We start from the raw sequence: 12,108 nt of genomic DNA on the forward strand, positions 1-12,108 counted from the left end.
CTCCTCTTTTCCTCCAAGTGAATGCTAGAATTTTCTCTCCCTTTTTCTTTTCTTTTCCTTTTTTCCTTCATTTTCCTTGTATGCATATTCTTGTCTCTTCATCTTCATTTTCTCTTATTTTTCTTTATTTCTTGAATTAATTTCCACTTATTTCCCTTTTCCTTTTTCCAATACCAATGTCAATTTTCATAGCCAATAATTAACCACAAATGATACCCAATTTAATGTTTTTCCCTTCATCCAACTTGGAATACGTGTCCCATGACCTTGGTTTTATTTTTTCTTTTATCATGCCAATTTATTACATGTAATCTTAACCCAGGGATTTTACACACCACAACCTCAATTTCATCCTCAATTGACCTCATCTAAACTTATCCCATTACCACCTACTCATCCTCCCAACCATTTCCTAACCCCACCAATAAAATATCTCAACACGCTTACAATGTTGAGGTACAAAATTTTCAAACAAATCTTCTTGATCTAAATGATATACATCTTATATCAGGAAGAGTATCACAAAAAAAGGATTCACTAACTATCGTTAAAGAACAACATCAAGAAGAAGAAGAAGATCTTGACGAGGTCCAAGAATCATGGATACCTATTGATGAAAAGCAAATGTTAGAACCTGAGAGTGAACTAGATCCTATGAGTAAGGATCACATATTTGAAGACTTACATGGCATGATAACATAAGACATTGAAAAAGAAATCCAGGATTACACTGAATTTTGGTTCCGGATAGTCACTAAGCTAGAGAACCACTCTCTTCTTCAACCTTTCTTGGCACCATCTCTATCACAACAGCTGGTCTCTCATATTTTGGTATATATCAAAGAATATCTTTTAAACTTGCATATGAGTTCATTTATCATCATGTTATGCACATGATTCTATTGGAAGTCTTTGTACACTTGAAACATGTTTTCCTTTTCAGGTAGCGAGGGAGAGAAAAACTAAAAAAAAAGTCATATTGTGAAAACCAATTTACTAGCACAATTGGACATGAGCTTTGCTTGAAAACCATGAAACTGGTGAGCAAAGTTCACAATAATTTCTACAATTTTATGTTGGTTTCAATTTTTTATTATGGTTCTGTGGTCAAGTTGGAGGATGTGGGATTCCTTAAGGCCCACCTTCCAAGTATATTTCCCCATCGACTTCAACACCTTATTTGGGACCAAGATCAGAGATTCTTTTAAGGGCCTTAGAACTTGCATATATCAATGGAAAGCATCCTTGCTGACAACAATGGGAATACGACAATGTCTCTTGATTATTGTTAGGCCAAGAGGTAACTCCTCAAATGAGATTATGTTATTCATTTGGGTTGTTCATATTTATATACATGAGGGAATGATTGTTTAGTTTCATCTCCAGACTCTCCATTTTCTCTTATTAATTATTTACACTATTTACAACTGTTCAACCAATCCATATGATTAGGTGTCAACATTTCCCCCCTTAATCTGAAGGGATGTTGGTGAGTCCAAGCATCGTTCTGAATTGTTCAAGGTTTTCTCTTCCAAGCGCTTTGGTGAAGATGTCTGCAATCTTCTAATTAGTGGAACAATGGTGAAGATGGATTGTTTTGGCCTCAACATGATGTCAAATCAGATGATATTTTGTATTGATGTGCTTCATTCGATCATGGAACTTTGGGTTCTTGGCCAACTTTATTGTAGAGGTATTGTCAATCATGAGTGGAGTCGAATGTACTTGTTTTACCTGCAAATCTTCCAAAATTTTCTTGAGCCACACAATTTCTTTTATTGCCTCAGCTGCTATCACATATTCTACATCTATTGTGGAATCTGTTGGAACATATTGTTTGCATGATCTCCAAGACTCATAGCATAACCAAAAGTAGATACCCCAGTTTCTTTGTCTCCATCGAAGTCTGAATCAGAGTATCCAATCAAGCTGAAGTCGCCCACTTATGTATAGTTGAGTCCAAAGTCTTGAGTTCCCTTCAAGTACTTTAGAACTCTTTTTGCAGCAGACCAATGTCCCTTACAAAGCTTTTGCATAAACCTAGAGAGGATTCCAACAACAAACGAAATGTTTGGTCTGGTAGTAGTCAGGTAGTTGAGACTTACTACAAGTTGTCTATACTTTGTTGCATCCTCAAATTGTTTTCCTTCAATGGATGTGAGTTTCAAGTTTTGTTCCATTGAAGTAGTTAGAGGATTGAATTCAGCCATGACAAGCTTGTTCAACAGATCTCCAATGTACTTCTTTTGATAAAGGAATATGGACTTCGGATGTTGAGTTACTTCAATACCAAGATAGTAATGAACATAGCCCAAATCAGCCATTTCAAAACCTTTCCTTAATTCCTTCTTTATGGATGCAATGTAGATCGCATTATTCCCTGTCATCAAAAGATCATCTACATATACCACAAGATATACATTTATTTTTCCAAATTTCTTGAAAAACAAAATTGCATCATCAAGATCATAATGTTTGAAATTGAGTATCAAAAGATTCTCAGTTAGTTTTTCATACCAGGCTCGCGGTGCTTGTTTGAGGCCATACAAGGATTTCACAAGTTTTCATATTTTATGTTCATGTCCTTTCACAGCAAATCCTTCAGGTTGGGACATAAAAACATTCTCTTTTAGATCTCCATTCAAGAAAGCAGTTTTATACATCCATTTGATGGACTTTCCAACCATTCTGAACTGCTAGGGCAAAGAGTGTCCAGATGGTAGCCCATTTTGTTGTGGGGGCAAAAGTCTCCTCATAATTGACCCCTTCCCTCTATGCAAAACCTTTTTCCACAACCCTGGATTTGTGCTTGTCAAGTGAGCCATCAGCTTTATACTTGTGCTTGTAGACCCACTTGCAGCCAATTGGTTTTGTCCCCAATGGAGGATCAACCAACTTCCAAGTTCCATTCTTTATTAAGGCATCATACTCCTTTTGCATCGCTTATTTCCATTCATCATGAGAATAAGCTTATTTGATGGAAGTTGGTTCAAAATCTGTAGACAAATTCAATTCACAATCATAAGAAACATCCATATCAACAAGTCAATCAGAGTCATCTACATCACCTCCATTTTGTCGGGTTGAATTTCTAGTTCCTGTCTTTCCAACCTCATCAGGATGAACACTTTCAAGTGTCTTTGTCAACCACTTTGGGGGACTTTTCTAAGATGGTCCAGGCTGCTCAGTTGATTGAGTTGGGACTGAATCAAGAGCAGAGGAGAGTGTGTAACCCGAGAGTGGTATGGCCATACAGGCAGGGAGAAACACTGCAAGCGGAAGCTGCGTAAATAACAGTCAAGGAGAAACATTACAAGCAGAGATTTGCGAGGGAGGGAGAAGCATATGTAAGGGAGCATCTGCCAGCATATGTATGGGAGCAAGGGTGTATGCGAGGGAGAAACTACTAGCGTATTAAAGTTGCCAGCATTTACAGGCAGCGTGGAGTGGTATGGGCTAGATATATGTGTAGAGGAGGTCCGTATATGTGTGGAGAGGCCGAGCCGAGTAGCAGAGAGCCAACGTTGTGTAATACGTTGGCAGGAGAAACGTTGCAAGCAGCCTCACAAAACAGTGCGCTGTGAAGTGCAAGGAGGTATGGAGACGCTGCAAGCCTGGCTGCGTGTGAGAGACGCTGATATACAGTGAGATATTAGGTATGGAGCATTGATATATAGTGAATAAATGCAAGCGGAGGCTGCGTTTCCACCACTCGTTGTGCCTCCCCGCACTCTCAACCATACACAGCGTTAAGAAATCCTCTTGACAAATAATATAGAGGTACTACTCTCGTATGACACTCAACTTCCATACCAACAAGAAAATTGTTGAGGAAGTTTCCATTATTCCCTCTAAACGTCTCAGAAACAAAATCGTCGGATTTTCAACACATTTGATGAAACATATTCAAAAAAGAGAGGTTCGGTTATTTGATGAGAGGTTGAGGAATTTGTGCTGGCAGAAGGCAGATGTGTCAGGCTGCAGGAATGTAGAACATGGGCAGAATAGGCAGAATAGACGAAAGAGAGTTACTAGGGTAGGAATGCTAAAAATAGAGCTGGATACCATGTCAGGCTAGGAGTTAACTCCTCAAATGAGATTATGTTATTCATTTGGGTTGTTCATAGTTATATACATGAGGGAGTGACTGTTGAGTGACTCTCCATTTGCTCTTATTAATTATTTACACTATTTACAATTGTTCACCCAATCCCTATGATTAGGTGTCAACAATTATCAGATCTTGTAGGTGACTCAACTTTAACACATTCATTTGTCCCTATCAAGATGCACTCAGGTACCTTGACACTCATTTACATTATAAGTGAGTTGTCTCACATTGGTTTACGATTGTCATTAGTGATCAATAATCCAATGATTTCTTTCCATGCTCGACTTTGGAACATTCATTCGTATGGTAAGAATTGTATCGTGGATTTTGGTTTTGATGAAGACTATAGGGTTTAATGAAATCAACAACAACAACTTGCAGCAGTTTATTTTATGGTTCTATAAGTTTATTCTAGCAAAATGTTAGTCTTTTGTTCCAATGAAATTTGTCATCCAATAACAACATGAGGGCACTACTACAACCCTTCTTCCTTCATTTCCTTTTCTAGAAAATCAATAAAATTAGATCAAACCTCAGTCAAATTTCATGGTCTCTACTTCAACATGTAGCACACAATCCAAATCAGTGGTTTAGACTCAGAGAAAACAAATTTTAAAAGAAGAACAAAAAATAGCTACGAAAATTGACATTTTCTGCAATAGTTATGAAAAGTTGCATTTTCTACAGCTATCGTTGTAGTAGCCTTATTTTTTGGTTATAACTTCCTATTCCATAGCAGTATTTGCAGAAAGGTTACAAAGAAATTGAGCAGAAATAAAAAATTATGAAACAAAGGGTTCTCTCATAGTATGTTAAATTGATTAAGATATGGGCATAACTAAGAAAAAGAGCAATTTTCTAGGACATTTCAACAGCCTTTTAAGGTAGAATTTCATTTTTCACCATTGTGCATAATTTAGGATAGAATTTGTTATTTTTGCACAACAACCCCTTGCCTTCATCAAAAATGGATTTTGAAGGCATATTATGGTGAGAGAGGTAAAAATACACTAATTCCCTTTTGAAGCACTCAAATTGGCATTGAAATGAGTTTGTGGCATATGTTTTCTTGTTGCAACATTGGATAGTGTGAAGGGTGAAACATGGAAAAAATTTATTTGATTGTATCCTGCAAACCATGCATCTGTTGGTCTTGAAATTTTGAGGGTAAATGAATCATGGTAGGGTAAATAAATACGAAAAGATTCAAGAAATTCTAGTGGATAGTTTTTAATAAATAGGTTGTCGTCACCTCCAACCATTTCTTGTTTTCTCAGAATTTGTGCACCCTTTGGCTGAGATTTTTTGTTAGAAAATGCATAAAATTAATGGTAACAACCTCAGAAAATTTCATGATAATCTGATTTATCATTTGAGAGAAATTGTAAAAACAAGTTTGCAACATGAAAAGGATACATTCTATGGAGCAAGGTCAAAGTGATGGAGTAGAGTACCTGAGCCAAATCAGCACCAAATCAACCATCAGACAATATTCTCTTCTCCACTAATTCCAAAAGGTAAACTTGAGGTAAAACTTGTATAATACTCTTTATTTTATTAAAAAATTAGGAAAATGTATGCCATGTCCACAAGGCACTTCACTTATCATTCATGCACTCTATTATTATCATCCATATTTTCCATCATTGAGCTATCCCTCATACCATATGTATGCTATGTCCACAAGCTTTGTCATCAAGAAATAATGTGCAATATATTCAAAAGTCATCATGAAAATATTATGAGTATTAAATATTGGAATAGAAATGATATATAGTAGTAATCATCATGAATCTCTTATAGTCACTGAGTTTGAAATATGATATAAGTGGTGAAATATTAATATATTAGTTTATGATGTGTTTAAGAGATAGGTCCAAGTCAAGTTTGAAGGGTTTGGAGCAAAGGACAATTGATGACATATGCTTGTAAAAGAATGAAGGAAATGGTTAGTGGCCATCACTTTTGTTCCACATTCTTTTGTGATTCTTTGATCCATTGTGTACCACTGCTAATGAATACATATTTATTTAGATTTTAATGAAGAAAAAAATAGTTGCATGCACTCATTTCTCAGATCATTTGTTGAAGAGAATAAAGGTCAAAGAAATCTGTTATATTTTGACTCCTTTAGGAAAGAGATGGGTTTAGCCAAGGTATGTGTTGCAATTGTAGCTAAAAAATATTTTATTAGCAAAAAGAAAATTTTCAAGTACCATGAAGTCTGCACAAAAAATGAAATATCTTAGAGAGAGAGAGAAGCAAATGTAAGTTCATTTTTGAAGACTAAAGACAAGGTTGTTGTGGTCATTACCTTTGTATGAATTTTTTCACATTTTCTCTTCTACAAGTATGAGATCACAAGGATGCTATCTTGCAAGAGTATATGCAACAAACAAGAACAAATAACTGAGTACAAACAAAAAAAATCAACAACATGTTCTTTTGGCAGCATGAAGAAAATACAATAGGAGTTACTAGAATCAACAAAAGTGCTTTCTTTTCTTTACATATTCATCACATATTCATTAAGGTTCAATAGAGGACACTAATAAGGCTAGGGAAAAGGACATTAATACCCTATTTCAGAATGTATAAAGAAGGATTTGAGGCACACCTCCAAAAGCATGGTAATGGACATCATCCACATTGCAAAGAATTCAGTTAAGCCTTGGATGTGGTAAGTTGTTTCCCCTTTTTATTAGTGTAGATCAATTTGAGTATTTATGTAGTCATGGTCTACTCTGTGATTTCTCTTGAGTGGACATCTGCCGAATTTTTCCAATTCCTTTTCTTTATGTTTTCACTTTCCTCTACTTCACCTACTTTGGGATGATGATAGTTGTTATTACCTCAAGATACCACATTTCTTCTATCATTCCATTGGCATTTTATTCCTTTTGGAATATCTTTTGTGGGTTCATTGTCCCTTGGTAAAAGATTATTGTGTGGTGACGATGGTTTTATTGGCTCAACCCCATTTATTGGACACTTTATGGTCTAATTGCAACATAGTTTGGTGACGTGAATTCTAAAATGGATACAACAAAAGGGAAATCCAAAATAATAATTTTGTGAGAAGCTACTTTGGGGTTGGATAACTTAGATTTTTTTTATTTTTTTCATGGTGTTCATTCCTCTTTTGTTTACTTTGATGCTTTCCTTTTCCATCAAAACATTCAACTTTAAGAAATGATAGATTTGACATAAATGTTAGGTATTACATAAGTTGATGTTGGAAGTTAACTTTACTTCCACGGAGATGAGACATGGTGTGGATTTCAATGAAGTGTACAAAAATTATTCACTTTATGAAAGCATCCAAGCAATTATAAAGCCTTTAATCTCTTATGATGTTAGCAAGGACAAATGATAAGTAGTATAAAAATCCATTGATAAAATCAACCAACATCTTTTGAAACAACACTCTCCGAGAATGAAATATGGCAACCTTGTGTGGATTAAGAAAGGAGGTAATATTGATTTAAAGGATTAGAGAGCCTTTTTAAGGAATGTCCTCTAAGGAGAAGGGAGACACCATCATTAAGAACTTTAGGTTACTAGATGCTAATGTGTTATACAATGAATCTCATTGGAAAATCAAATTCAAGATCCTTTGGGTAGGAAAAGAAGAGAAACACTAATTGAATTAACAGAAAAGGAGGAGAAATACAAGTTCATTTTTTAGACACTAATTGCATGAGGACATGCAAATATCTCAGTGTGGGGGGATATGTTGGCTCATTGATCTATCATCATTCTCACTGTCTTTGTTCACTCATTAAACCATTACTTCCAACCATTCATTGCACCATCTCACTCATTTACCACCATTTTCAGCCTAATTCTTCACAAAGTACCATGATGTCCCTTTATATCCCTAAGTGGTTAATTAACATCAATTTTCCTTTATTTTTAGTATATTAAGGAGAATTATGCATGGTTTTACTAATGATAGTCTGGCAGTGCAAGTTTCTACAACTCAACAAAGTTTTTGTAGTTATCTCCATGATTGAGATAGTAGCACCATTCTAGAAGGAAAGACAACATATGGAATTTGTTTATGAAGGTTACAATATGGATTTGTGTTGGTAAAAGTCCACCCATCTTGCACGTGTGAACCTTTGGTAAGAGATCAAAGGAAAAACACATCATTTTGGACCAATAAACTTCAAACGCATTTTCTGAGCAAATGAAAATGAAACTTGGAAAATGAAAACATGGGTTTTCTTTAGAATGAGCCCAATTAGTTTCATATTGAGATATTTCCTCAGATTCATGACTGTTTGGGATATTTTTACTGGTTATTTGGAGCTCTAATTTTCATATTGCATGAGGAAACAATTTGTTAATGTGTCATTCAATGCACAATGAACAAAAAGGCTAGAACACACTGTTATTTAGCAAATTAGTGGCATAGAGATAACTTTGATAATATATGGGCTAATATTTGATCCAAAAATCCATGAAGATATATTGCATTTTGTTTTCAAACTGATCTACAAAAATCTCACGACCATAATTATAACAATTATGTAATTCTGATCATGTACATATTTTTTTGATTTGATAAAAATCTTCTTGTTGTTGTCATTATGCTTTGATGAAAAGGATGTGTTTGTTCTAAGTCAATTCTTCTAAGCACTTTTAAGTCTCGTGCACCAGGAGGAGGGCCCCCTATTTTGTACGAAGAGTTGTAACACAGTTTCCTTCTTTCTCTATTTAATTTTTTTATTCTTTATGATCAATGCTCTGTTTTTCACAACTTAGATTCATAAGGATTTTTCTCATTGTTTACTTGTTTTATCACAGGTTCCAAGCACTTGAATAAAATCCAAAAAATACCAAAACATTTACCATTATCTTTTGCAATTAGTCTTTACTCTTGCATTCAGATTCAGAGATATTTTAGGATTCTAACATAAAATTATATATATGAGTGAACTCTAAGTCTATCATACACACACCAATCATTGAATTCTCAATGACTCGATTTCAGTTGCTTTGATAGTTAAAGTTAAATGTCTCGATTCCATAGATTGTTGCCATGTATGGAAGAATATAATTTGATTTCTTTCAAATAGTCTTTGCTTCCTTAGAATTAGAAGTTAAATTTTTTCAAGAATACTATAGATCAAAGTGTGAATGAATTTCATAGCATAAATTACTTTTGTTTTCTATAGATTATAGTTTGAAACGCTTTCCACTAATTAAATATGTTACTTCAATTTCATTAGAATAGATTCATTGTCTTCCTAGATTAAAATTATCACTTTCTAAGTTAATGATTTATTTTTTTTACTTTCATTAGTTCCATTAAAATAATTTTCCTCACAATCATTATCAAGTGTGTGGGTGCTTTGTGTAGTTTTCATCTCATTAGTATTCCATTACTTTCATTCAAAGAGTATAATTTTGTTACATTTTTTAGTCATTAATTTCTTTGTATTAGTCATTTCTTGGTAAATACATTAGTCATTAGTTTAATTGGTTTAAATAGAATAGAAGCTCTTTTAGACTTGAGTTTGAAAGTTAATGTCCTAGCATATATTGTTCAAGTATGGTCCACAAGGATACAAACCCTCGATTTGAAAATTAAATGCAAATAATTTAACTAACAAGTAAATTACCCACTAACAACAACCAACTAATATTTTGTGTCAGTAGAAAATTATAAATATGTAGCAGTTATTGAACATCGACAACACACAATTTGTAAGGATTGATCCAAGAGTAATTATGGTGACACGCAAGAAATATACATTAGATATTCTACAAGCTAATTTAACTAATAGTAACGAAAATATTTTATCAAGAATTTGAAATAGCAATGCATTGAAATTGTAACAAGAGCTTAAATATGATAATCTTGCAAGTAATTTAAAATAGAACAACGACACTACCTCTACAACGTAGTGATCCTTGCTAAAATAGAGGGTCGTTCCTCTTTAGTAGAGAGACAATAAATCACAACTCACGGACTAGCACAACACAATATAAACCACAAACCCATAAAATATTGCATTAGCGTTGAGAAAATACAAATGCACGGTTCTAAAAATGATGGTACCACCCCTCGCACAAGGGAGGGGGTTTCTATCTTATACCACATCAAATTCATTGGCATTGGGTGTAAAATAATCTATAAAAATATCTTATCATTCATTAATTAGGTATGAAAAATATTCCTAACACAACTCATTGAAAGGTAGATGGTGCATTACAGAGTCCAAAAGGAAGGATTTGATATGAAAATGTACCTCAGGGGAAAGTGAAGGTGGTATTATCCTGTTCTTCAGGGGAAACATAAATTTGATTATAACCACCAAACCCGTCAATAAATGAAAAAAATTCTTACCAGACAGGGTATCAAGGACCTTATCAATAAAAATAAATGGAAAGTGGTCCTTTTGAGTGGATTTATTGAGCTCCCCATAGTCAACATTGATTCCCCATTTTCCATTCTTCTAGGCACAATAATAAGTGGGGACACCTATTGACTATCAGAGATTGGTTAGATGAAATATGTGTTCATTAATTTTTGAAGTTCCTTCTTAACCATATCCTTTAGAGCTAAGTTCCTTCATTGATGCAGTTGTCGAACAAGATGGCATAAGTCCTTCAAATACATATGATGAGTACATAAACTAGGGTGGATTACCTTCATGTTCATATAAGCCCATGCAAAAGCTTATTTTTTCTTTTGAAAAAATTGAATTAACCTCTATATTTGTTTAGGAGTTAAATTTATATTTAAAGTCTTTCCAGGATTAATTTCAATTTGGGCACTCTTAATATTTGGGGTAGTTGGTATTCTTTATGTTATAGGATCATCAATACTATCATTTGAATTAGGTTCGTTAATTACAGAATTTAAAATTTGGGACATTGGTTGTGTAATAGCAAAGGGGTTACTAATAAAACTACTAATAGTGTCATCCTCTGTTTCATTTTTAAAATACATGCCTTGACAATAGTGAGGAGTGGTTGTGCATCATCCCCTTCTAGTTCAAATTTATACCATAAAGGGCTTTGATAACCAATACTTGGTTTGGATGGAGGGTAGAGGACGAGGTTCTTTTTAGTATTTCCAAAGTCTATTGTCATAAAACCTGATCTGCAACTAATGAATGCATTCGCAATGACTAACCAAATTTTTCTCAAGATCAAGGGGTGTCCTCCTAGGTGTGTTTTAGGTTGTAACACTAGGAAATCAGTTGGATATTCCTAAGAGTCTATTGAAATCACATCTTCTAGAATTCCCTCAAGACAAGTTTCAAACCTATCAACCAGTTCTAGTACAATAGGGGTTGGTCTCAAATTGGTGAATTTAAGCGACTAAAAGCTTTATTTAGTCATTACATCTACTGCAACGCCAAAATGAACCAAGGTTTTTGGAATAGCCATTTCTCCAATGTGGGTAGTTATTTTCAAATTCCCTGGTCATCATATTTAATAGTCGGGGTTTCACCCAACATAGTTTTTGACAATTTTCCCACCACATGGATAGTGGGAAGATTTTTGGATTCCTACCAAGTTTCTTGACACAAATTCCCCTTATTGTTTTTGCATAGATTGAGACATCTCTAATTTCTTGTAGTAATGGAATTCAGATGTACACATTTTTCAAATCCCATAGAAAATTAGAATTAAATTGTGGAGTAGCCTTGGCTATAGTTAATATCTCCAGATAAGGTGGATTCGAAGGAGTATCAGCATGATAACAACATCAATTGTTACATATCCAACATTAATCACGACCTCAACTATTACAAGATTTTTATAAGTAACGACAACATCGATTGTTATAGTGGTCTCAACAGTAATAGTGCCATTAGCTACTACAAGGGTTTCAGTATTTTGTCTGTCTAATTATCCTTGGATTGGAGTTTCTTCCCTAAGTTAGCTATATTCTTCTTGTGTGGTAATAATAGGGAAAACCCTTGGATTTATTATTCTCCTCAACTGCAAGCATACTTCATCACATCCAATGGGAA

This window comes from Pinus tabuliformis, chromosome 7 (genome assembly GCF_031772625.1).
Source record: "Pinus tabuliformis cultivar Carrire ecotype Pingquan chromosome 7, CPIR1, whole genome shotgun sequence".
NCBI classification, from domain to species: domain Eukaryota; kingdom Viridiplantae; phylum Streptophyta; class Pinopsida; order Pinales; family Pinaceae; genus Pinus; species Pinus tabuliformis.